The following is a 25,807-nucleotide window of genomic DNA, read 5'->3' on the forward strand; positions in this document are numbered from 1 at the left end:
ATACAAGTAAGTATAATAACCAAAACAATAAATGTCTTTATTTATATATAAGAATATGATACAACAAGTCTATAATACAATTATCAAATGATTGGCTCTAGGGCTCTAACTAACAATTATGATGCTCCACATCATCATGGTTGCTTAAGTGGGATGTCGCCTTCATGGGAGTTACCAAGAGTTGTGACTCTTGGTATTCCATGGAGGTTATTAACCTCATTCATGTGGCTGGCCACTAATGATTTTGGGTGAGTTTCATTTCTTTTGTGTAACTCTCATCTTCTTCCTCAAGCTCTCTCTTCTCTCCCTCTCCTCCACCTTGGCCGAACCTTTCAAAGGTGCTAGCACACCTTTTGTTTGGTTTCTCCATCTCTTGCTTGTGTGGCCGAATCTACTTTGATACTCTCGAGATCCGGCGAACCTTGGACGAGCAGGATTAGCGAAGGGCATCGCATCAAGGGTAAAGCTCTTCTCCTTTATAGATCTAGTTTAGATCTAGGCTAGAAACTCATACTTGAAGTTTTACGCAAATTTTATTTCTTCGCACAGATCCGGTGGCGGGGTTTCGGGGTTTCCGTAACGCAAAAAGCGGTTTTTGCGGCCCGAAAAACCCAACATATGTAACAAATGGTTTTATGGTTCTTGATGTAGAACCAAATAATAATGATGGTTGTCTTCCAAACATTGCTCTTACTAGTAATGCTGATGTTAATGATGAAATTCGGCATGCTAGGCTGGGACATATTGGACAAGAACGAATGAATAGATTAGCTAAGGAGGGCCTTTTAGGCACTCATGCTAAGATTAACTTGTCTATATGTGAGCATTGTCTTGCTGGAAAGACGACTAGGAAATCATTTGGTAAGGCTATTAGGGTTGAATCACCATTGCAATTAATTCATTCGGATATTTGTGGTCCAATGAATATGAAGGCTAGAAATGGGAGTTCTTATTTCATTACATTTATTGATGACTTCACACATTTTGGTCATGTGTATTTGATTTCTTTATTCATTACTTGAAATAAGTTGAGAATCAATTGGAATGTAAGGTTAAAACCTTGCGCACTGACCGTGGAGGTGAATATTTGTCTGATCAGTTCAAGACAATATGTAATGAGAAAGGGATTATTAGATAGCTTACTATCCCTGAAACTCCACAAAAAAATGGGGTTGCTGAAAGAAGAAATAGGACTCTTATTGAAATGGTTAGGTCTATGATGGTGCAGGCTAATTTACCAATCTCCTATTGGGGAGATGCATTATTAGTTGCGGCCTATATACTTAACAAAGTGCCTTCAAAGTCAGTTCCATCTACCCCACATAAACGTTGGATAGGCAGAAAGCCGGATTTGAGTAATCTGAGACCTTAGGGGGCAACTGCCTACGTTCATGATAAGACTCACGAACATGGAAAATTATGACCCAGAGGTAAGAAGTGTATCTTTATAAGGTACTTTGAGACTTCTAAGGGTTATGTTTTTATTGGTGAGCGACAAGATGGAACCATCTCTAAAATAGAGTCAAGAGATGCTACTTTTCTTGAAACTGAGTTCCCAACACGAGGTGAAGTTGATAAGACAATTCCTCTATATGAGATAGAGGAGGAGGATAATGTTCCTTTATCAACAAATCAGGAGATGCCTGAATCTAGTCAACCAAGTGGGAATAATTTGCCATTGAATGAGTTAGTTTCTCAACAGTCTAACCTTCGAAGAAGTAGTCGATAGATTATTCCTCGGAGAAGGTTTGATATTGAGAATGAGGCATTGATGGTTCTCCCAATTGATGATGAGGAACCTCGAACATTTGAGGAAACTTTGAGAAGCTCAGTTAGAAAAGAATGGAAAATTGCAATGGATGAAGAAATGGAGTCAATGAGAAAGAATCAAGTTTGGGATTTAGTCAATCTTCCTCTGTGCCGAAGGGCTACTGGGAATAAGTGGATTCTCAAAGTAAAGAGGAAAGCAGATGGATCGATTAATCGATACAAAGCTCGATTAGTTACAAAAGGATATACCCAAATGGAGGGTATTGACTTTGAAGAGACATTCTCCCCAGTTGTAAAGTTTGTGTCAATATGTGTCATCCTAGCTATAGTAGCACAATATGCCATGGAATTCCATCAGATGGATGTAAAAACGGCTTTCCTTAATGGTAATCTTGACGAAGAAATCTATATGGTACAACCAGAAGGTTATGTTGCTGAAGGTCAAGAGAAAAGAGTATGTAGACTTTGGAAGTCTATATATGGGCTAAAGCAAGCGTCAAGACAATGGAATATAAAATTTAATGAAGTAATATTGTCTTATGGTTTCGAAATGATCAATGAGGATCATTGTGTTTACCTAAGAAAGGAAAAAGGAAAGTTTGTCATTTTATCATTATATGTTGATGATATGCTAATAACTGGAAGCGATATAAAGTGTGTGATAGAAGTCAAAAGTTGACTTTCATCACAATTTGACATAATAGATATGGGAGAAATAGAGTACATCTTAGGAGTGAAGATCGTTAGAGACCGATCAAAAAGGCTTTTGGGTTTATCTCAAGAAGCTTATATCACTAAGATGTTACAATACTTTAATATGTCAGATTGCAACATTGAACAGACGCCTATAGCAAAAGGTATTGTTTTGAGCAAAAGTATGTATCCCAAGACTCCTAAGGAAATAACCGAAATGAAGAAGAGACTATATGCCAGTGTCATTGGTAGTTTGATGTACACTATGTCGTGTACTCATCCTGATATAAGCTATGTTGTTGGCTTAGTTAGTCATTTCCAGTCAAACCCAGGATCGAGATACTGGAAAGCAGTGAAGAGGATATTCAGATATCTCAAAGGAATATCGGATTATTGTCTCTGCTTTCAAGGATCGGATATGAGCCTAAGTGGCTACTTAGATGCAGATTGTGAAGGGGACCTTGATGACAGAAAATCCACATCTGGCTATGTCTTCTTGCTGAATGGAGGCGCCATCTCATGGAACAGCAAGAAGCAGGCTTGTGTAGCCTTGTCGACAATGGAAGCTGAGTATGTGGCTTGTGCAGCGGCTGTGCAAGAGGCTGTCTGGCTAAGAAGTATCCTGAAGCATCTGAAGATTGTTGAGGATAGTGGGAGTCCTATTACTGTGTACTGTGACAGTTAAGCTGCAATAGCTTTTTCCAAGGATCCCAAATATCACAGCAAAGGCAAGCATGTAGAAATTAAGTATAATTTTGTAAGGGATATTGTTGACAAGAAAAAGATTATTCTTGAGTACATCCCTACACGGAATATGCTTGTTTATCCTTTTACTAAGCCATTGACTAAAGAGTCATTTCATGGATATGTGAAGTCTTTGGGACTTCGAAGAATGTAACTAATTGTAAAGACATTTTGATAAATGAAAAATGTCATGATCTATATAGTGTATATGTCTTTGTTACATTCGAATAAAAGTCTTGATAAGCATGTTGGCAGATTAAGATTGGTCCACTCACATGGACAATCATCTCTATTTGTTAAGTACAAATAGATGTAAGACCATTGCTTATGGGACAACTTATGTAGCTGTGAATAGAGACATACCCATAAATTAAAGTCGTCTTGATAATTGTGTCAAGATGAGATCATTTGTGTAATGATTGGAGTAAATGCACCCACCATTTACTGAATCTTCTTATAGGCCATATTAGAATTCATATGTTGAATTTAGGATTAGACATTAGGTATGTCTAGATCAAAATCTGTACGATGTTAAATTTGGAAAAAATATGTGCTCTTTTTTTAGTAAAGAGAATAGCATCGTTGCATGTGATTCATACCACATGTGCTTTGGCGACAAGAAGGGTAGTAGGAGAATGGATCCCTACTTCTCTACTATGTGAGACCCTAGAGATTATAAGTTAATCTCAATCTTATCCTAAGTGACTATTTAGCTGCACTACAACAAAAATGTTAAAAGACAACACCATAAAGACAACGGTTTTAGAAGGAACTGTTGTTAATTTGGTAAAAGACAACAGTTTTTGACAAAACCGTTGTCTTTGAGCTCCTCTAAAAAATAAAAGACAACAGTTTTGCAAAAATCATTGTCGTTGAGCGACTTTTTGTAAAATCAGCAACACTTTTTACAACGGTTTTCTGAAACTGTTGTCTTTAAGCGCTTTTTTAAGGGTCAAAGACAACAGTTTTAATAAACCGTTGTCTTTGCCTTTATTCTTTCGCCGTTTTTCCCCTTCATCGTTGTTGTTGTAGCAATGTTTTGCTTCCCTCTCTCCGAAAATTTTTTGGCGCCCTGTTTTCCCCCCTTAGCCTTCCCGAATCCTAAACCCCTCTCCTCATACGATCTTTTCCTCCCTTAGCCTTCCTACCGAAAAACGTCTCTGGTGAAGGAGTCACCGGTGAACCCTCACCCAAGGAGTCACCGGTGAACCCTCACCGAAATCTGAAGACTTAGTGGAGACTTAGCATCTAAGGCTTGTTGGAGACGGCAACCCTCGCCCAGGTCCTCGCGCTGAGGTTGGAGCCGCCCGATCTGTTTGCTTTTATGTCTTGCTTTTGTTGGTTATCGTGGAGCTGCATTATGGAGGTGATGGTCGAGTTGGATCTTTTTGCTAGACTTTTCGAATTGACCATTTTGTTTTGGTTTCCAATATGGTGATTTTATGAGAGAAAGCTGGGTTTTTTGTTTGATTTGCGGCGGTGTTGTGGTTCTTGCTGTGGATTTTAGGTCTGGCGGCTTGTTAGGGCAGCAGAAAGAGTTGATGATTGTTTTTCTTTGCATTGTTTCTTTCGCTTTGCAAGTAAGGTTTTAGTTTCCATTTGTTAGTCAAAGTTTTTCTTTTCTCTTTTGCAGTTTTAATATATTCTGGATTTTTTTATAATACTCTTCCTCTTTTAGTAACGAGTAGCGTGGAGATCGATTAGGAGAGGAAGAGTTAGGTTTCTTTTATTTTATTTTTTAAGTTACTACAAGTGAAAAAAAAGTATTGTATATGCGAGTTGTTAACAATGCAAAGAACATTCCTCTGGTGACGAATGGTGTAGCTTTGTTGTTTTAAAGTTTTTCCTCTTCAGTTGCTCTATTTAAGTTTGAAACAGAAAGTTAAGCATCTTGAATGCAGTAACAAAACTTCAACCTTTTTTTTTTACCCCTATCAACCTGTTCTAATTCTAGTGCTTGTTGCTTTGTTTATCTCATCAGAATTGGAAGCTTGATGTTTCATGGTGATATTTGCCCAAGTGAATGACATGAATTCAAAGGTTATCTTGTGGGTTTGTCTGGTGGTGATTTTTGTTTTGTCACATTGCTACTCATTCACTGATGAACGGGATGGTATGCTAAGTTTTGTTTTCCTTCTCAAAATTGTCTTTGTTTTTTAAAATGACTATAGGCTCTATTTGTCAGTATTTTGCAATCAATTGGTTTATAAGAATCTTTGAATTTTTGAACCGTATGTAATGAAGCATTGTTTTAAGAACTAGGAGAAGTTGCTTTTATATAAATGGAGGCACCAGTGGCGGGCATCTCCAGCATCCGAGAATTTTATTTAGAGAATTTTAGTATAGAAAAAGTGAGGCAGGAAATGCAAGAAAAGGGCCTGCGGAAGATCCCTGTAAGTAGTTGGATTATTCATCAGAATGATAGGTGTCAAGTGGAATCATAGTAATGTCTGTGTGTATACCACTGAGAATTGGCCATGCCTTTTAACACCATTGTAGGTGTCAAGTGGCAGCAAATGAACCAAAGAATAAGTAACATTACATCCAAAAGGCCACGAACTTCTTGAACCATAGCTGTACTTTTATTCATTTACCATAAAATAAGCTCTAGTGCATAGTTAGCTCAAGTATGTTTCTTCACAACAGCCAGAAGTGAACCTTATTCCTTTTGTTAATCTCATTTACCCATTAGGAAAAGTTACCCATTGAACAACCACAAGGAATACTCTTGCAACATCTTGCAAAAGTTACAACAAAACACCAATCAAAATGGTCAAACCTCTATCTCAAAGTACTTATCTGCCTATATGCAATAGAGAGCTGTACAACTTCTGTAGGCTCCATTCCTGTAAAAGTCGGAGAATTAGTGATACATGAGGCAAATATGGGGGAGAAATTAGTTACTAGTAAAAGAGTAACTAGCAGAAACTAGTAAAGTCATGTTTTTACTTTGACGCATTGTTGGATCTTGTTGAATTCTATATGTTCTCAATATATCTGTCTCACAGCAGCAAAAATATATAAACTGGTGCAACACACTCAAGTTTGTTCATGTCTTTTCAGAACCCATTTCAGAACCCAAAACCCAATTTTGGATTGCTTCATCTGATATATAAGACCAGGAAAAAAAACTCTGGTTCTTACTAGGAAAAGAGAATATGCTCAAATCTTAGATGTGTGAAAGACATGAATTTGGGATTGATAAAGTTTGGCATCAAAGTGATGGAACTAACTTGGCACTTTGTCCTCTTCAGGAACCAAATGCACGAGAGCATGCATGGCTTTTAGTGGCTCTTCTACATCACCACTGAAAGCCACAGCCACTAAGTGACCCATTTAGAAGAGCCAAACGGTGACGGTCCCTTTTTGTCATGGATTGAGACAATGGTAGATGGTAAGCATAGGGCACTCGACATGGCAAAAAGGAGGCATATTTGTGCAATGAACCAACCCTTCGAGCATATTCCGCTGAAGCAAATTAAAAGCTGAAAGCTACATCTAGCTTCCATTCAATGATATACATCATCAATTAGCTTGGAAGAAGATAACTATCAAGAGGTTGACTTGCAGGGAAGTGATGATAGAACTTATTCTTCTAAGCTTCTTGAGGACAAGGTAACCCTCTCTTTAAACTACCTTTTCTAATTTCTTTTCCTGGTTGGTAAGGAAATTTTCATTTATCTATAATAAAAAAAATGAAGTTGCTTAGGGTGGATGATTAGCATAACTCCTAGTATTGGAATGGATACTTTCTTCTACAAATACCCACTGGCTTTTTTAGCTCTGTAACTAAATTTCCCAAGCAGCACAAAAGGATAATTAATGGGCAATATAAAGCATCTATTCAGCTGTGGAGATTATTGTATTAGTGAAAAATAAAATAAAATGTATTAGTTTTCTTTTTTTTTTTACGAATTAATTGACAGAGAGCAGTATTTGGAGTTTGCTAATTGTCAATAGTTTGGAAGTTGACAGCCTCAATAATTGCAGACCTCTACGAGATATGAATGGGGTTCGCCAGGGTCTGATGAGCCTACTGAGGGGAGCTTGAGTACTGCAGTCCAACATGTTATTATGTCAAAACATCACCATCTCTACATGTAAGTTTTTATGTTGTGATTTTATTTGCCGATATGAATGGGGTACTTGAAGAGTATATGATTTATCAAATCTGTTATTGTGGTTATAGCAACTACATTTCTCTAAAATTCAGCTATCAACCTTGTTTTATGTAGAACTTCTACAGGTATTCTATTCTTCCCTTTTATTTTTGGTGCTTTGCTCACAAACTTTGCTTCACAAAAATCCAGAATGTTGGAAAAGGTTGACATGGAAGAATTAGCAAGTGAGAAAGAGGAGTCCAATGAAATTCTACAAGTTGAAGATTGTGATGGGGCTTGGGTTGACAATAATTACTTGCAATCCTACATGGCATGAACCACCATCATAAGTTTCTAGTCTTTTGACTATTGTTCATTAGTTGTAAATGAAGTTTATTTGTTTATTTGTATTAGGATAAATTTTATTTGAATATTAGACATGTTTCTTCTCTTGTGATTGTAATTCTTGTATAAGTAACATTTTGAATGACATTGATATGGGAAATATTCTTTCATTTGTGATTATGATTCTTTATTATATATTTATATTGAAATATGATATATTGGTATTAAAAGATAATAATTTAAAAGACAACGATTTAAAACCGTTGTTGTTGTCTATCACCCTCAAAGACAACGGTTAAAAATCGTTGTCGTAGCCCCAAAAATGGTTGTAAACTGGCAATGTTAATAAAAATACTCTAAACAACAACGATTTTAAACCGTTGTCTTTTCATTCAAAGACAATGGTTTAAAACCGTAGCAAAACTGTTGTCTTTTCATTCAAAGACAACGGTTTAAAACCGTTGTCATAACCCCCACTTTTAATAACACTGCCAATTACAACAGTTTTAAAAGGCCTACGACAACGGTTTTTAACCGTTGTCTTTTAATGTTTTTGTTGTAGTGCTGTCTACTTGAAGTTTTGATCAGTGTCTGCTACTTTAGCATGTTTCCTATTGGCTATGGATGATTCGATCTATGGAACATAACTAGGAAAGCGACTGATTAGAATGAATAGATTCTAACTAAAAAGGAAGATTAAGATTGATTTACATCTGTGACATTTATTCATTGGTACCAGTTACATTTTTAGTTCAGTACATAAAATGTAATTGTAAATAATTTATTTGATTGGAGATGTTGAACATGCTCTTGACATATAGTCAATATGAGCGATTAGAGATGTTCATAATGATGTAAATAATTTAATCTGGGATAAAGGCAAGTCATTTATGTCTCTGATTCGTTCTATGTACATTTATGTCTCTGATTCGTTCTATGGAGCAGCTAAGTAAGGTGTGACAATCTTCTTAGCAGTTGAATGCTCAATGTGCTTGCTGTCGCACAAACCATTTTCCCTAATATATGGAATGGATGTTCTTATTTGGTTTTTGTGACTAATTAATTTTTCTCTGGTCTTCGTGACTTGATCCTCATAAAGTCTACGTGACTTATTTGGTCTTTGTGACTAATTTTGCTCTGGTCTTTGTGATATGATCACCTTGTAGTCTATGTGACTGACATGGTCTATGTGACCATATAACCTTATGGATTGACTTGGACGACTGGGAGATGTTGGGCATTACTGGAGACGAAGGGGCATGGTTTCCCTTCGTTTCTCTCTTTGCTACAAACGCCAAGGAGATGAAGGGGCATCCTTTCCCCTTCGTCTTCCTTAGTCTTCTTATAAAAGTCTGTCCAAGCCTTTGAGAAGATAAGAGTAGAGAGCACAGCAGAAGGTGATCAGAGGAGCAAGTGAAGCTGTGAGGTGTTTTGGTCGAGCAAAGGAGAACATCCAGAGGTTGGGACTTGGCCCGTGAACTTTGAAGTGCTTTCCGGTTGCCCCGTGATCGTGCTTCCGACAGCGGCAGCCTGTTCATCGATCGACGTCTTCAGTTGCGATTTCTTCGGAAGATCACTGTGAGTGGTTACCGCTTCATCTCATTTTTTGTTTCATGCTCTCAAAAGATCCAATATCCTGTGTTTTCCTCGAACACTCAGCTCAAGTTCATCGATAATAACTCATACCACTAAAGAGTTATTATTGAACTACCGCACCAATCCTAAATTACATTATGGGCTCCTTCTTATTATGAGTGCATTAATCTCCCTGTGTTTAAGATATAGAATGTCCACTAATTAAATGAGTTACTGACAACTCACTTAATTAATATCTAGCTCCAAGAGTAGTACCACTCAAGTTCATTGTCATGCCAGACTAGGTCCACCTGCAGGGTTTACATGACAATCCTTATGAGCTCCTCAAGGGGACATCATCAACCTAGTTTACTAGGACACAGTTTCATTCTATAATCAACAACACACCATATAAATGATATCATTTCCCAACTTATCGAGCCTATTGATTTAACGAGACTATGCTATACAATCTCCCACTTATACTAAAAGACTATGCTGCCATATACCCTGCCATACATCTGATTCTCATCCCCTCAATATGCCCATTAAAATCTCTTGCCTTAAGGGCCTTAGTGAAAAGATCTAGATTATCCGCTGATGTAATCTAGGCGACAACAACTTCTCCTCGTTATACGATGTCTCGTATTGGGTGGTACTTGCGCTCTATGTGTTTACTTGCCTTATGGGCTCGTGGTTCCTTCGAGTTTGCTACTGCACCACTTATTATCATAATTCACTGTAATAATTTTTGGGCAAACCAGGAATCACGTCTAAGTCCATCATGAAGTTTCTGAGCCATACAGCTTCTATGGTTGCCTTAGAGGCTGCCACATACTCAACTTCCATGGTGGAGTCCGGAAAGCATTTATGCTTAATACTCTTCCATTGTTATGGCTTTACCTTCTAAAGTAAACACAAAACCCCGAGGTCGACTTACTATTGCCCCTATCTGATTGGAAGTCAGAATCTGTGTAACCCATAGGGAGCAAATCATCTACTTGGTAAACCAACATATAATCTCTAGTCCTTCTCAAGTACTTTAATATATGCTTTACGGCAGTCCAATGCCCCTGTCCTGGATTACTTTGATATCTGATAATCATGCCCATGGCAAAATAGATATCCGGTCTCGTGCATAACATAGCATACATTAGGCTTCCTATAGCTGAAGCATAAGAAACTACCTTCATTTCTTCTATCTCTTTTGATATCTTCGGAGACATCTCTTTAGATAAAGATACTCCATGCCTAAAAGGTAGAAAACCTTTCTTGGAGTCTTGCATGCTAAAATGAGCTGGGATCGTATCGATATATGAAGCTTGGGATAAGTACAACATTCTTTTCTTGCGATCCCTTATTACTTTGATCCCGAGAATATGTGCACATTCTCCCAAGTCCTTCATATCGAATTGCTTGGACAACCATACCCTTACTTCCGATAACATTTTGATATTGTTTCCAACTAACAAAATGTCATCTACGTATAGTACAAGAAATACCACCATATTTCCATCACATTTCTTGTATACACATGACTCATCCGGACACTGAATAAATCCATACGCTTGGATTACTTCATTAAACCGGATGTTCCAAGACCTTGAAGCTTGCTTCAGTCCATAAATCGACCGATTGAGCTTACATACTAGATGCTCTTTGCCATTTGCAATAAACCCCTCTGGGTGCTTCATATGGATGTTTTCTTCAAGACTTCCATTTAAGGAAAGCTGTCTTGACATCCATTTGCAAAACCTCAAAATCCATATGAGCAGCAATAGATAAGAGTATTCGGATAAACTTAAGCATGGCTACCGGTAAAAAAGTTTCCTCATAATCGATTCCCTCTTTCTGAGTGTACCCCTTCGCAATAAGCCTTACTTTAAAGGTTTCCACCTTCCCATCTGCCCCTCTTTTCCTTTTGTAGATCCACTTTCATCCAACAGTTTTTACACCATTTGGTAGTTCTACAAGCTCCCAGACCTTATTAGAATACATAGATTCTTTTGAGAATTCATCACTCTTTGCCAAGATACTACATCTTTATCTTGGAGGCTTCGTCATATGTCCGAGGATCAGGTTCATGTTCACTAGGGATCAAGTTTGAAGACTCTCCCAAAAACATGAATCTCTCAGGTTGCCTTACAACCCTCCCACTACGACGAGGCACTATATGTAATTGTGCATCATTTGTGACATGTGTTGCAGTTTCTTGTGATATTTCATCTTGTACTGTTGGTACTAGACCAGACGTGTCCTCTATAATTTCTTCTAGAACAATTTCACTCATGGGCTTATGGTTCATTACATAATCTTCCTCTAAAAATCGAGCATTGGTGCTAACAATGATCTTCTTATTTTTAGGATTATAAAACAAACCATCTTTCGTTCCTTTAGGATATCCCACAAACAAGCGAACTTCTGTACGTGATTCCAACTTATCAGTGTCTCCCTTTAGCACACGTGCTGGACTACCCCAAATCCGAATATGTTTCAAACTAGGCTTACGCTCATTCCATAATTCTATGGGAATAGAGGGTACTGACTTTGAAGGTACCATATTCAAAATGTACACTGCTATTTCCAGAGCATATTCCCAAAATGAATTTGGTAATTCTTAATAACTCATCATTGATCTAACTATTTTCATAAGAGTCCTATACCTTTGTTCTGCCACACCATTCTGTTGGGGTGTACCAGGTGCAGTCAGTTGGGATTGAATCCCTGAGTTCTGATAAGTGACTCCTAAACTCTCCTAAGAAGTACTTGCTACTACGATCTTACCGTAGTGTCTTGATACTTTTACCATGATGTTTCTCCACATCATCCTTGTACTCTTTGAACTCGTCAAAGCACTCAGACTTGAGGCGCATCATGTAAATGTACCCGTATCTTGAATAGTCGTCTAAAAGAGACAAAATATTCGAAACCACCTCTTGCCTAGATAGTCCTAGGTACAAATCAGAATGAACCAACTCCAATACGTCTTTGGCTCTATACACCTTAGTATTAAAAGCATCTTGGTCATTTTCCCTTCCAAGCACGACTCGCAGGTTGGAAAGTTTTCCTCCACCAATGAACCCAAAAGTCCATCGGCTATTAACCTTTGAATCTTACTCAAGTTAATATGACCTGGCCTTAGATATCAAAGATATGTTTGGTTCATTTTTGAAGATTGCTTTCTCTTATTAAAATTAGAAAATGCATTATTAATTTCCTTTTGTTGCATTATGGTAGTATTGCATACCAGAACAGATAACTTCCTTATTTTTCTTGACAACAACTTTGCCATCAAAATAGATAGAATATCCATCCTTAAATAGTTTTAGAAATTGAAATCAAGTTCTTTCTAAAACTTGGTACATAAAGACAATCAATATTTTATTCCTATCAAAGGATAAACATCTCCCACTGTAACAGCTGCTATTTTTTTTAGCAGTGCCCATGTAGACGGTATTTTCCCTTTCATATAGTTGTCGGGTTTCCTAGAACCCCTGTAATGAATTGCAGACATGATCAGTGGCTCCCGTATCTACACACCAGGTACTAGTAGATAACACCACTAAACATGTTTTAACAACTAATGAATAAAATACACATTTATTGTTCTCATTTCTGAGAAGACAGTCCACCTTAGTGCCCAAGTTTTATTTTCAATCATTATAATTTGGGACTAGTAAGTGTATTTTCTAACATCTAGGGGATTGAAAAACATTTGAAATCCTAAGAATCACAAGAATATTTGGTCAAGACCAACACCACAAAATTCCCGTGAATTTTGTATGCCACATTAATGTGGACGTATACAAATTCAATCATTTGTAAGAGTAGATTTTATCCATTAATTTTATTATCTTATTGATGTGCGTAAATAGTATGATCGTTTATGCATGTTTTGACGCACATTCACTTGCTTTATACGTATATATTCCTTGCATGATCGCCTCTTTTAGCATGTATTCACCATATATACTCTTTTGTTCGGATATCTTCTCTTTGTTTGGTTTTGTGTTGACAGGGATAACTTTTGGAGTGAAAACGGTGATTATCGGGGCAGCAGGACAAAGCAGAGAGCATGACCGTGCAACCTTGCACGGCCATGTGGCTAATTCAGAGAGGAATCAGAGCACGGCCGTGCAACCCTGCACGACCATGCCTCACCACCAGTAGCCAAGCAAGGTATGGCTATGCAACCATTCACGGCCGTTCCCCCATGACAGTGGCCAAGCAGCACACGGCCGTGCCAAATGGCACGGCCGTGCCAACATTCCAGTGGAGAGAAAGGTCACGGCCGTGTGAATCCACACGGCCGTGTGACCTCGGCAGAAACGAAGAAGGCCACGGCCATGCAACCTCGGACGGTCGTGTGACTCAACCCGAGAGGAAGCCGTGTGAGGCCGTGTGGATTCCACACGGTCGTGCGACGAACAACGTGGGTCGTGCCATGCCAAAACAGAGCTGTGCTGAATTTTGGGCAGATTGTAGACAGATAATAATTTGGCCATAACTTTGTGCTCCTTTGGAGTTTCAGGCTGTTCTTTATACCGAAACATAGCTGACTTCAAGATCTACAACTTTTCTTCATATCCAACAGAGAGAAATAATTTTTTGCCCATGCTAAATGGCACGGCCGTGCCTCCCAACCGCGGGTTCAACTGGACATCCGCCCAAACCGCAGACCAAACTTCGAACCGGCATAACATTCGGCTCGATTGGAGCCAGGGCTCAATCCAAGTATCAAATTGAAGATAATTTCAATAGCTACAACTTTTGTTCAGGGGAGATCACGAGAAAACCTAGTTTAATGGGTGAAAAACTCGGTTTACCGGACACCCCGTAATCCTGATTTTCCTGGGCGGCTTGGAGGAGGTATAAAAGGACCAAGAACCCTATTCTTGGCATCTTTGGTTCAGGGACTTCGTCCCTCTCCTTGGGAAAGGGTTTTCTCCTTCAGGGGAAACCCTAGAGCTTCATCCACCGCCATCCCTCGACGTTCCGTCCATCTCCAGAGCAAGGGGGCATCTCCAAGACATCGGAAACCTCGGCAAGTATCGCTTCTTCCCTTCCTTCTCATATCAAGGGTTGTAAGTATGTTCTTCTTTATGTTTTGGGGTTGTTCTTCCCCCACAATGGAGTAGACGCCCTCTTCTAGGATTAGGGAGTATTTGTAATGCGATGGCGATGTAGAACTATGTAGATTCACTTTGTTTCTTCTATACGTTGACTTGTCAATTCTTGTTCATGCTTGTGTGAAATGTTTATATTTATATTCTTTGATTGATTGATGTGGAGGATTGTTGATCCCGCAAAGGGTATACCTTAGAGTGTATTGACCAAGGTACCCTAGTGACAGGGGTAACCCTTTCCGGACGTCTAAGACGTTCCCTCAAAATGAGAGACAATCCCTTAGGAATTGTTGCTCTCGTAAAGAGAGTACTCTAGATCGTATACCCGAGGGGCCCTAGTGACAAGGGTAACCCATTCACGAATGTTTACGACATTCTCTTAAAAGGAGAGGTAATTCCTCCATAAGGAAGTAGGTAACCGTACCGAACCTCTACCCTTATCCTTATTGTTCTTTACTAGATATGTATGCCAGTGATCTACCGAGGCGCCCTCGTGACAGGGGGGTTAACCGTTACAGGATTTCACAGGAAACGTCTCTACATGATACTTAGGGATACTAGCCAATCTAACTTTCTACAAGAACATTAACATAGAGGATGGAAACTAAGTAATCTATGTAGTATCTTCTAGTATTACAATGAAACCGAAATCCTAGAATCCATCTCCCGAAGCCCATTCCATCCAAGATCAGTTCTTTCTCTTTCTCTCATCCTTCTCTTTCCCTTTTCAATCACCCTCATCAGTTTGCAAACGCCAAAGCTAGCTTTCGACCATCTATATAACTTACCTTGCGACATCTCTAGTGCTTAATCAACAGTCCTGTGGATTCGATATTTTTATTACTGACGACGAAACCGTACACTTGCAGTTGCGTAACAAGTTTTTGGCACCGTTGTCGGGGACTGTTCGCATTAACATTAGTAGATTAGCAATTTAGTTAGTCTAGACTTATGAATAGTTTTTGTTTTTCCATCTTCATAATTCAAAAAAAAAAAACCTGCATTTTTTTCCTAGCAATTTAAATTCTGCGTTTTGTTTATTGCTTTTCATATCGCATTTTATTTTTTATCTTTAATTCTTCATTTTTGTTTTTCTCTCATAATTTTTTCTTGAATATCTTGAGCACTAACATGTCAAGTAGGACTTCAAGAGAATTTTTCACATCCATGAGTGCAAGATCTTCCATTGATGAATATTATGATTCAGAAGATGACCAATTTGAGTTCCTTTGTGGAATGTGTGGTAGCACATCTCATCCAACTGCTATTTGCCATTTTTTTCAAAAATCTACTAAGACTCTGGAACTTCAGTGTTTGGTTCAACCTCAATATCAAGATACATATGAGCAAGTTCCTGATAGTTATGGCTATGACTGGGAAGATCATCAAATTCAGAACTTTCAACCTTAGTTAATTTTGGAGCAGAGTGAGTAGTCATTTGCCCAGCAGCAGAACTCTGACCCACCTCAGCACTACAATCAGGATTGGAGGGATTATCAAAATTTTTATTATAGAAGTGTGCAAGGTATTGATCATTCTTTTCAAGCATCTCAGAGTTTCTCAGAGTTTCAGGATGATTTTTCACTGGACAGACCACATCATTCACAACTAGATGAGCAGATTGACTTGGAGGACTCCCAACGCACAAATATCCTTGCTCCAAGTCAGATGGAGGCCACAACACAAGTTTCTGAAGAGCTAATGGTGCAACGGGGGATCTCAGCTTTACGAATATTATTTCAAATTTCTAATAATGTTGTTGATCCCTCTATTGATGACATTAGTGTTGGTGGACTTTTCCCCACTTATGATGATGATGTGGTAGATAAAAGTGTAGGGACATGTACTAAGGAGGAAATGTCCCAAGGATCACCTCTCTTGGTTGCACAACCAATCGATATTATGGAATTTGCAAGAATGGAGTTTGTTGATGATAATTGTGTAAGGACTTGTGCAATAGAAGCAAAGCCCCAAGAATCACTACTTTTAGAGCCACTTCCACCTAAGCCAAAACCCGAACCAATTCTTAATTCTGAAGAAGTCACATCCCATTGTTTAAAACTTTCAGGTACATCTCAACAATGCAAGGTTAGTATTTCTAGTGATCTTTTAGAAAATTTCATAGAGGTACCTATAATTGATTTTGTTGGCTGTGATTCAATTTTTGATGCATATTCAGTTCATACTAATATGGTTCTAGTTCCTTCTAATATTACATGCTTGTGGGAGGTTTGCCTTTTTTTGGGTGTGCAGATTTTCTTGGGACCTATAATTGAAAGCTCGATCTGAACCGTCTTCGACCACCTGAAAGGACTTTAAAGAAGACGAAGATGGAGAGAGCGATACTTCACTTCTTAACTCCAACATTGAAAGCTCTCTCTATAATAAGAGCCCTTGGTAAGAGGGTTCTAAAATATCTTACCCCTCTAAGAGCAAGATTTCGATGAATCTAATGAGGTGGTCGAGCTAATGACCTTAAACAAGCGCTTCTTGGGAGGAAACCCAAGTTATTTCTTATTTTATTTATGTCTTCAGTTCTTTATTTATAATAAACATGTATCCTCTACTTAATTTTTGTTGTCAATCTTCTTTTATAGGATTCAAAGATTAGGAGGAATGCAACTACATGATGGAGAAGTTCATGACACGGATATTTGGCACGTATCATTTGGTAATTTCTCTTACTTTAAATCTCCTCTACATTATTTTTAGTTTTCATTGGGACAATGAAAAGTTTAAGTCTGGGGGGATGCATTAGATGCATTTGGTTCAGTTTAGTTTTTGCTTATTTCTTTTTGCATAATAAAATTTTTGCTAGTTGCATCTTACATCACATTATGATTACTGGTTCCTTATTGCAAAATACTAGCACGTTTATTCTAGGTTCCATGTGATTTATGGGTTACTTATGGTGCTAGTATGTTTAGTAATCTATCTTTTTCTATCTATGATAGCATGAAGTGAGCAATTCTTTTACTATAAGAGTTTAAGTATTGACCTTGTTTTAGGATCTCTATATACTATGCCTATTTTTGATGGTTGATAACTCTAAAATAGTCATGATTCATAGAATTGGACTAGTACTTGTGCTTCTATGGTGACCTCTCAACTACATTTTATTTACTGGATAAACTCAGATCATGTAAGCTCATTTGGAAAAATCAATCCCAAAAAAAAAAAAATGAAGGTTTGTTCAAGTTTGATACTTTACAAACATTCAAAGAAAAAAATGAAAAAAAATAAGGGATAAAAAATAGTTGTCGTGAGTGGAAACTAGCAATTCACCCCTTTGAGACCGAGTTAGGTTACTGGGGAAATGAATGCTATGTTTCTCTTGATACTGAGTATTCCTTTGAGACCTTGTGTAGACGATGCATAGCATTTTTTAGGGGAACGAACCTTGCGTGTGGCAGATAAGTGTCTATCACCGGAAGCATAAGGAACATAATTTTATGACGACTTGATTAGACTTAGGGATTGAAACTTGATAAATCTAGGCCACTTTCGCACTGAGCACGGAGGACAACAACTTAGGTCATACTCAAACTACTTTTGTATCTTGCTCACCAATGAAATCATTTGATAGAATTAGATTGACTCGCTAGAGATTACACACGGCAGAGACGAAGAAGGCCACGACCGTGCAACCTCACATGGCCGTGTGACTCAACCCGAGAGGAAGCCGTGTGAGGCCATGTGGATTCAACACGGCCGTGTGACAAAGAACGCGGGTCGTGCCATGCCAAAATAGAGTTGTGCTGAATTCTAGGCAGATTACAGACCGATCGTAATTTGGCCATAACTTTGTGCTCCGTTGGAGTTTCGGGCTGTTCTTTATACTGAAACATAGCTGACTTCAAGATCTACAACTTTACTTCATATACAACAGAGAGAAAGAATTGTTTTCCCTTGATAAATGGCATGGCCGTGCCTCCCAACCGTGGGTTCAACTGGACCTCCGCCCAGACTGCAGACCAAACTTCGAACCACCATAACTTTCGGCTCGGTTGGAGCCAGGGATCAATCCAAGTATCAGATTGAAGATAATTTCAAGATCTACAACTTTATTTCATGGGAGATCATGATAAAACCTGGTTTAATGGGTGAAAAACTCGGTTTACCGGACGCCCCATAATCCTGGTTTTCCTGGGCGGCTTGGAGGAGGTATAAAAGGGTCAAGAACCCTATTCTTGGCATCATTGGTTCGGGGATTTCGTCCCTCTCCTTGGGAAAGGGTTTTCTCCTTTGGGGGAAACCATAGAGCTTCATCCACCACCGTCCCTCGACGTTCCATCCATCTCCAGAGCAAGGGGGCATCTCCAAGACATCGGAAACCTCGGCAAGTATCGCTTCTTCCCTTCCTTCTCATATCAAGGGTTGTAAGTATGTTTTTTTTTTATGTTTTGGGGTTGTTCTTCCCCCACAATGGAGTAGACATCCTCTTCTAGGATTAGGGAGTATTTGTAATGCGATGGAGATATAGAACTATGTAGATTCACTTTGTTTCTATACGATGACTTGTCAATTCTTGTTCATGCTTGTGTGAAATGTTTATATTTCTATTCTTTGATTGATTGATGTGGAGGATTGTTGATCCCGCAAAGGGGATACCTTAGAGCATATTGACCAAGGTACCCTAGTGACAGGGGTAACCCTTTCTGGACGTCTAAGACGTTCCCTCAAAACGAGAGATAATCCCTTAGGAACTGGTGCTCTCATAAAGAGAGTGCTCTAGATCGTGTACCTGAGGGGCCCTAGTGACAAGGGTAACCCATTCACGGATGTCTAGGACATTCTCTTGAAAGGATAGGTAATTCCTCCATAAGGAAGTAGGTAACCGTACCGAACCTCTACCCTTATCCTTATTGTTCTTTACTAGATATGTACGCCAGTGATCTACCGAGGCGCCCTCGTGATGTTAGAGTGTATACTGAAAGCCTAAGCTTTTGTAGACATTTATTTTGAATAAAGAATCACATTTGGACAAATTATCTATATTTATTTGTAGTTGTTCAATTAATTTATATTGTAGATAACATAGTATGTGGTGTCACATACAGAAGATTGTAACGCCCGCCCCTTAAATACCACTCCTGCCTAGTGAGGGCGGGGTTACTTTCCTTACTCTTAGACTTAGTAATTTAAACATCCATACATACATACAGCGGAAGCATATCTATGTTTCTAAGCATAGAGTAACATAGTAAGCATATGTATAAGAAATAACATGGTTCAACTTAAATAGTCATAGTATTCATTTCTAACTCATGCATAGAGAATCATAAAAGACTTCACATCACATAATATATTATTCTAAGTACACTTAAGCAGGTTATTTTGTTTCTTTAGCCAAGTCACCATCACACATCTCTTGCCCCTTCCTGCTGCGCCTCTAGTTTCTCCATTCTTTACCTTTATCTGTGATACAAGGAAAAGTATCTGTAAGCACTCAAGGCTTAGTGAGATCCTTTCCTACTCACAAAAACCAACGTATCATGCAACATCATCATATCATACATTATAGAGTAATTGATGCTCATATCATCATGTAATTAAAACATATCAAATCATGGCATGAATCTCAGTAATGACATAAGGTAAAGTAAACAACATATTATGGCCTAAACCTTATCATGGTACAAGTAACATCCTATCATAGCATAAATCACATCATAACATAAGAATCATTATATCATGGTATAAATCATATCATAACATGGAGGTACTATCATAACATAAGGAAATCATCATATCATGGTATAGATCATGTCATAACATAAGTGTACATCATAGCATAATGAAAAACATCATGACATTTATTTTCATAACATCAAGGCAGCATATCATAACATATCTTGTAGGCATTACTTTTCATCATATCGTGAGCATGGATGCAAGATGTCCTTTAAAACATGGGAAATGTAAATGTCATGTGCAATATGCTTTTCAAAACATGATTTATGTCGTGTGTGAGATGTCTTAAAATAATATCATATAGTACTTGAAAATAATCTCAACATGAAAGGGGCCCGGCTTAGTACCACATACATACATAATGCGCGCATCCTAAGTAGACTCAAGGTAGCTAGTCTTGAACCTACTAGGAAACTAGGCCCGTAGCTCGACCTAGGGGCACGTAAGGAGCCCACCCTTTACTAGGCCCATAATTCGACCTAGGGGCGCATGAGGAGCCCACCCTTTTGGTACAAGCCATTCAAAGTAAAATACATGTCATATCATATCTCTATCATTTCATAACATATTCATGTCGTTCATAGCATATCTTATTCATGTCAATCATAGCATATCATGTTCATGTCATTCATAGCATATCATGTTCATGTTATTCATGAAATTTCATATTCATGTCATTCATAGCATATCATATTCATGTCATTCGTAGCATATTTCATTCATGTCATTCATGGCATATCATGTTCATATCATTCATGTCATTCATAAGGTATGCATAAATGGGCACATAGCCATGCATACTTGGGCACATAGCCATCATACTTGTCTTGGGCACATAGCCATCATATTTGGGCACATAGCCATTTAGATATCATTCTCATGCATAGTTCATAAACATATTCAAATGAGCAAACTAACACAAAAAAAAAAGAAAACATAATCATGCATGGATCACAAGTTAACTTCTTCCAATTCAAGTCATGGCAAGGGAAGTACATATTGAGTCATAACTTGGTCTAAATTCTCAACCCACTAAAGGTGGCCGAAACATGCATAGGCTCATTTAGATTTCATGAAATCATACAAGCATATGAACTCACATTTATTTCCATACATTTAACATAAGGAACATCATAAGCATATGTGATTTAGGTTCTATGCTTCCTAGGGTTTTAAACCCACCTTGGCCGAAACATACAAGGTCCAAACTTGGTTACAAATAGCATGCAAGCATGTGAATCTAAATAAATTTTCTTCCATGCATTTATCCTAGGCATTCACATGAGCATATTAGGTTAAAGTTCAAGCTTCCTAAGTTCACCAAGTGTAAGTGGCCGAATGCCACAAAGCATGGATTCTAAACATATGAGTACCCTATAAATTTCATAGCATATCATGGAGAGGGACATAACATGTTAGGGTTGAATTTAGGCTTGCCTAAGCCCTACATTTCATGGTGGCTGAATGTTCAACATGTGAAAAAACATAACCCTAAGAAACATGAAATCTCAAGTGCATAATGTTATCTTCATATCTTTTCATAAGGTAAAACATAAGCAAGCTAGATTTGAGGTTGAGCCTCATCAAGGTATTAAATCCCTTAATGGCCGAAACCTTGTGATAGGGTCCTACTAGTTCCAAGCAACCTACAAGTATGAAACATCAAGAGAACATTCACCACATCTAGTGGAAACTTTATACTTGATACCTCTTCTAGAATTTACAAGCATGTGAGTACCTTATGAATTTCATAGTTTATCATGGGGAGGAACATAAACATGTTAGGGTTGAATTTAGGCTTGCCTAAGCCCTACATTTCATGGTGGCCGAATGTTTACCATGTAAAAACCTAACCCTAAACAACATGAATCTCAAGTGCTTTATGTTATTTTTCATATCTTTTCATAAGGTAATACATAAGCAAGTTAGCTTTGAGGTTTAGCCTCCTTAAGGTACTAAATCCCTTCATGGCCGAAACCTTGTGATAGGTTCCTACTAGTTCTAAGCAACATACAAGTATAAACATCAAGGAAAATATTCATATAACATCATAGAAGAGATCATAGACATGTTAGTTTTTTTTTAATTGAGCTTCTCTAGGTTTTAAGCCTCTTCATGGCCGAACCCTAAGGTAGAGTATTACCTAACTCCAAGCCTTATACAAGCATGAAATATCAAAGTCATATTCATAACATATCATGAGGAAAACTTAAACATATTGGTTTTGGTTTTAAAGCTTCCATAAACTTTACAAGTATCATAACCGAAATTTCTAAGGGAAAACTCTAGGTTATAAAATTCATATAAACTCAACAAAAATCATATAACCACTTGTACCACAGGTGAGGGGATACTCACATCCTCTTGCTTGGTCTTTTCCTAAGAGAAGGTACCCTTTTGTGAGAAGAAAGAAGAGAGCTCCTCCTCCTAGTGCTCCTTTGTGTTTTTCTTGCTTGTGAGAGGTAGATCTTGAGAGTTCCTTCTTGTGGTTTGGTTTTATTAGGGAGAAAACCTTAGTTGGATTTTTGGGAAAGAAGAGAGGAGGCTCTAGGTCACGGCAAGATGAGGGAAGGGAAGAAAAATGAAGTCCCTTCTTGATTTTCCCCTTATGCTAGGTGGAAGTAAGAAGCAAAAAGAGGTTTTGCTTTCCCCTCCTCTTAACTCATCTTTTATTCTCTTAATGATGAAGAAATGTCTTTATTCATCCCCCTACTTCCTCTCCTCTCCTTCTCTCTTGTCATCCACGAAAATGAAAAGAGTGAGGAAGAGAAAAAAAACAACTTGTCTTGCTTTCTTAATCAAGAGAAGGAGGAAGAAAGCTACTTGATGTTTTCTTGCTTTCTTCTCTAAATCATGGTTTTATCTTTATCTACAATATTCATTCTCTATTTAACAATAACTCATGATGATCTAGTGGTAATTCTATAATTCTTAGCTTAAGAAGGTTCAAGGTTCAATCCTTGACCAATTCTAAATATATATATATATATATATTTTCTATCTTATCTTCTTTTATTCTAAAAGATAACTTCACCTACTTAGCTTAAGAATTCGTGGGTGTTACAAAGATAATGTTATCAGTACCTTATAAATTATAAACAGTAGCTCACGACCAAGACGGAAAGGAACAAACCATTGGAAGGTCGTAGTGTAATTAGGTATTAGTTTATCTTAACTATATAATTACACTAGTACACTTAGAGTGTATTGAGTAGGACCATAGAGGTCATTTCTTTTATACTGACTTTATAAAGGAACAAAGATCTCAGTTATTATGGAAGTGTGTGCTCTTAATCCTAATATAATAACAAGCACATATATTTGATATTTATTTCTTTAATTTATCAATGGGTGAGATTTAGTTTGATAAATCAATAAGCCCGATAAGTTGGGAAATGATATCACTTATAGTGTGTGTTGTTGATTATAAAAGGAAACTGTGTCCTAGAAATCTAGGTTGAGAATGTCCCCAAGAGGAGCTCATAAGGATTGTCATGTTAAACCCTACAGGTGGACTTAGTCCGACATGATAATAAGGTTGAGTGGTACTACCCTTGGACTAAGATATTAATTAAGTGAGTTGTCAGTAATTCATTTAATTAGTGGACATTCATTATCATAAACACAGGGAGACTAACACACTCATAATAAGAAGGAGCCCAAAAAATATAATTTGGGATTGGTGCGGTAGTTCAATAATAGTTCTCTAGTGGAATGAATTATTATTGATAAAATTAAGTTGTGTGTTCGGGGCGAACACGGGATGCATAATTTTATCGGAAGACCAAAACAAATTCCTCCTCTCAGTCCCTATCGTAGCCTCTTAATTATAGAGTACTATACCCACCTTCACACCCATCTAAAGGGGGACGGCCAAACCTTGCTTGGAGCCCAAGCAAGGGGTCGGCCAAACCATGTTTAGATAGGATTGATTGTGGCCGGCCCAAGCATGGGTTCAACCTATGTGTGGCCGGCCATTAAAAATAGAAAAGGAATTTTAATTTTAAATTTTTTCTTATGTGGAATACATGATTTAAAAGAGAGTTTAAAAATTAAAATATTTCCTTTTATAAGATTCTAAAAAGATTAAGAGAAGAGTTAAATCTCTTTCCTTATTTGTAGATTAAAAGGTTGATTTTAATTTTGGTAAAAACTTTCCTTATAAATCATTCACATGTTGAAAAGATAAATTTCAAAATTATTGGAATTTCCTTTTATAGCATTAACCATGAAGGGATTATTAAAGAGAAATTTTATTTTAAAATTTTTTTGGAAGCAAATTAGGAAGCTTTAATTTTTCTAGCGAAAAATTTCCTTGTTTGCTTATTTTGATGTGGTCGAACATATGCATTAAGAAAAGGATTTTAATTTTAATTAATTAAAATTTTCCTTTTCAATGGCAAATGAATTAAGGAAGGTTTAATTCAATTTTCCTTATTTTCCAAAGCTAAGGATTATAAAAGAGAGGGTTTGGGTGCCTTAATGGACACAACCTCTATTCTATTTCTCCCTCTTTTCTTCCTTGGTGTAGCCGGCCTCTCCCTTTTCTCTTCTCTCCATCTTTGTGGCCGAACCTCCTCTTCCTCTTGGAGATCAAGTGGTGGCCGGATCCTAGCTTAGAGAAGAAGAAGAGGAAGCTTGCATCCCTTGGAGCTTGGTTGGTGGAAAAGGTTCTTCATCCTTTGGAGGTTTTGTGCTTGGCCGAAACTTGAAGGAAGAAGAAGAAGGTGCTAGGTGGTTCTCATCTCGGAAGATCGTTGCCCACACAACGTCCGAGATTAGAAGAGGAATACGGTAGAAGATCAAGAGGTCATTATTCATAAAGAAAGGTATAACTAATAATTGTTTTCCGCATCATGTTAGTTTTGTTTCTTTGTAAAAATACCAAATACAAGAGGCATGCGATTCTAGTTTTTCGAATTAGTTTTCGAAGTTGTGTTCTTTTATTTTTTCTTTTCCTTGTGATTTGATTGTTCTTAGCGGTTAACCTAGAGTTACTATGGGAAGGTTAAATATTTAATTTCCTTAAAAGGCTTTGTCTAGTCGGTGGTGGTTGCTCCCATATCCAAGAAGGCCAAGTGCCTCGCCATGCAGTACTTGAAGCCGATTTTGGAAATAGATATTTAATTATCTTCGTGACCTAGGTGATTTGATCGAACGTGTTAAGTTCCGCAGGAGATCCAAGTCTAAACCTAAAAGAACAAATAAATTAAACTTAGGATCAAACGTGTTAAGTTCCGCAGGTGATCCAAGTTTAATTTAAAAGAACACATGGTAGCTAGGAAAAGGTTTAGACCTTTGTACAAAATTTTTGTACAGTGGAACCGTTAGGTTTTCCAAGTAGCAACCAACACGTGACAGGTGGATTAACCGTTACAGGATTTCACAGGGAACGTCTCTACGTGATACTTAGGGATACTGGCCAATCTAACTTCCTACAAGAACATTGACATAGAGGATGAAAATTAAGTAATTTATGTAGTATTTTCTAGTATTACAATGAAACCAAAATCCTAGAATTCATCTCCCGAAGCTCATTCCATCCAAGATCAGTTCTTTCTCTTTCTCTCATCCTTCTCTTTCCCTTTTCAATCACCCTCGTTAGTTTGCAAATGCCAAAGCCAGCTTTCGACCGTCTAGATAACTTACCTTGCGACATCTCTAGTGCTTAATCAATAGTCCCTGTGGATTTGATATTTTTATTACTGATGACGAAACCATACACTTGCGGTTGCGTAACACTTATCATCCTATCTTTAT

This window comes from Zingiber officinale, chromosome 1B (assembly GCF_018446385.1).
Source record: "Zingiber officinale cultivar Zhangliang chromosome 1B, Zo_v1.1, whole genome shotgun sequence".
NCBI classification, from domain to species: domain Eukaryota; kingdom Viridiplantae; phylum Streptophyta; class Magnoliopsida; order Zingiberales; family Zingiberaceae; genus Zingiber; species Zingiber officinale.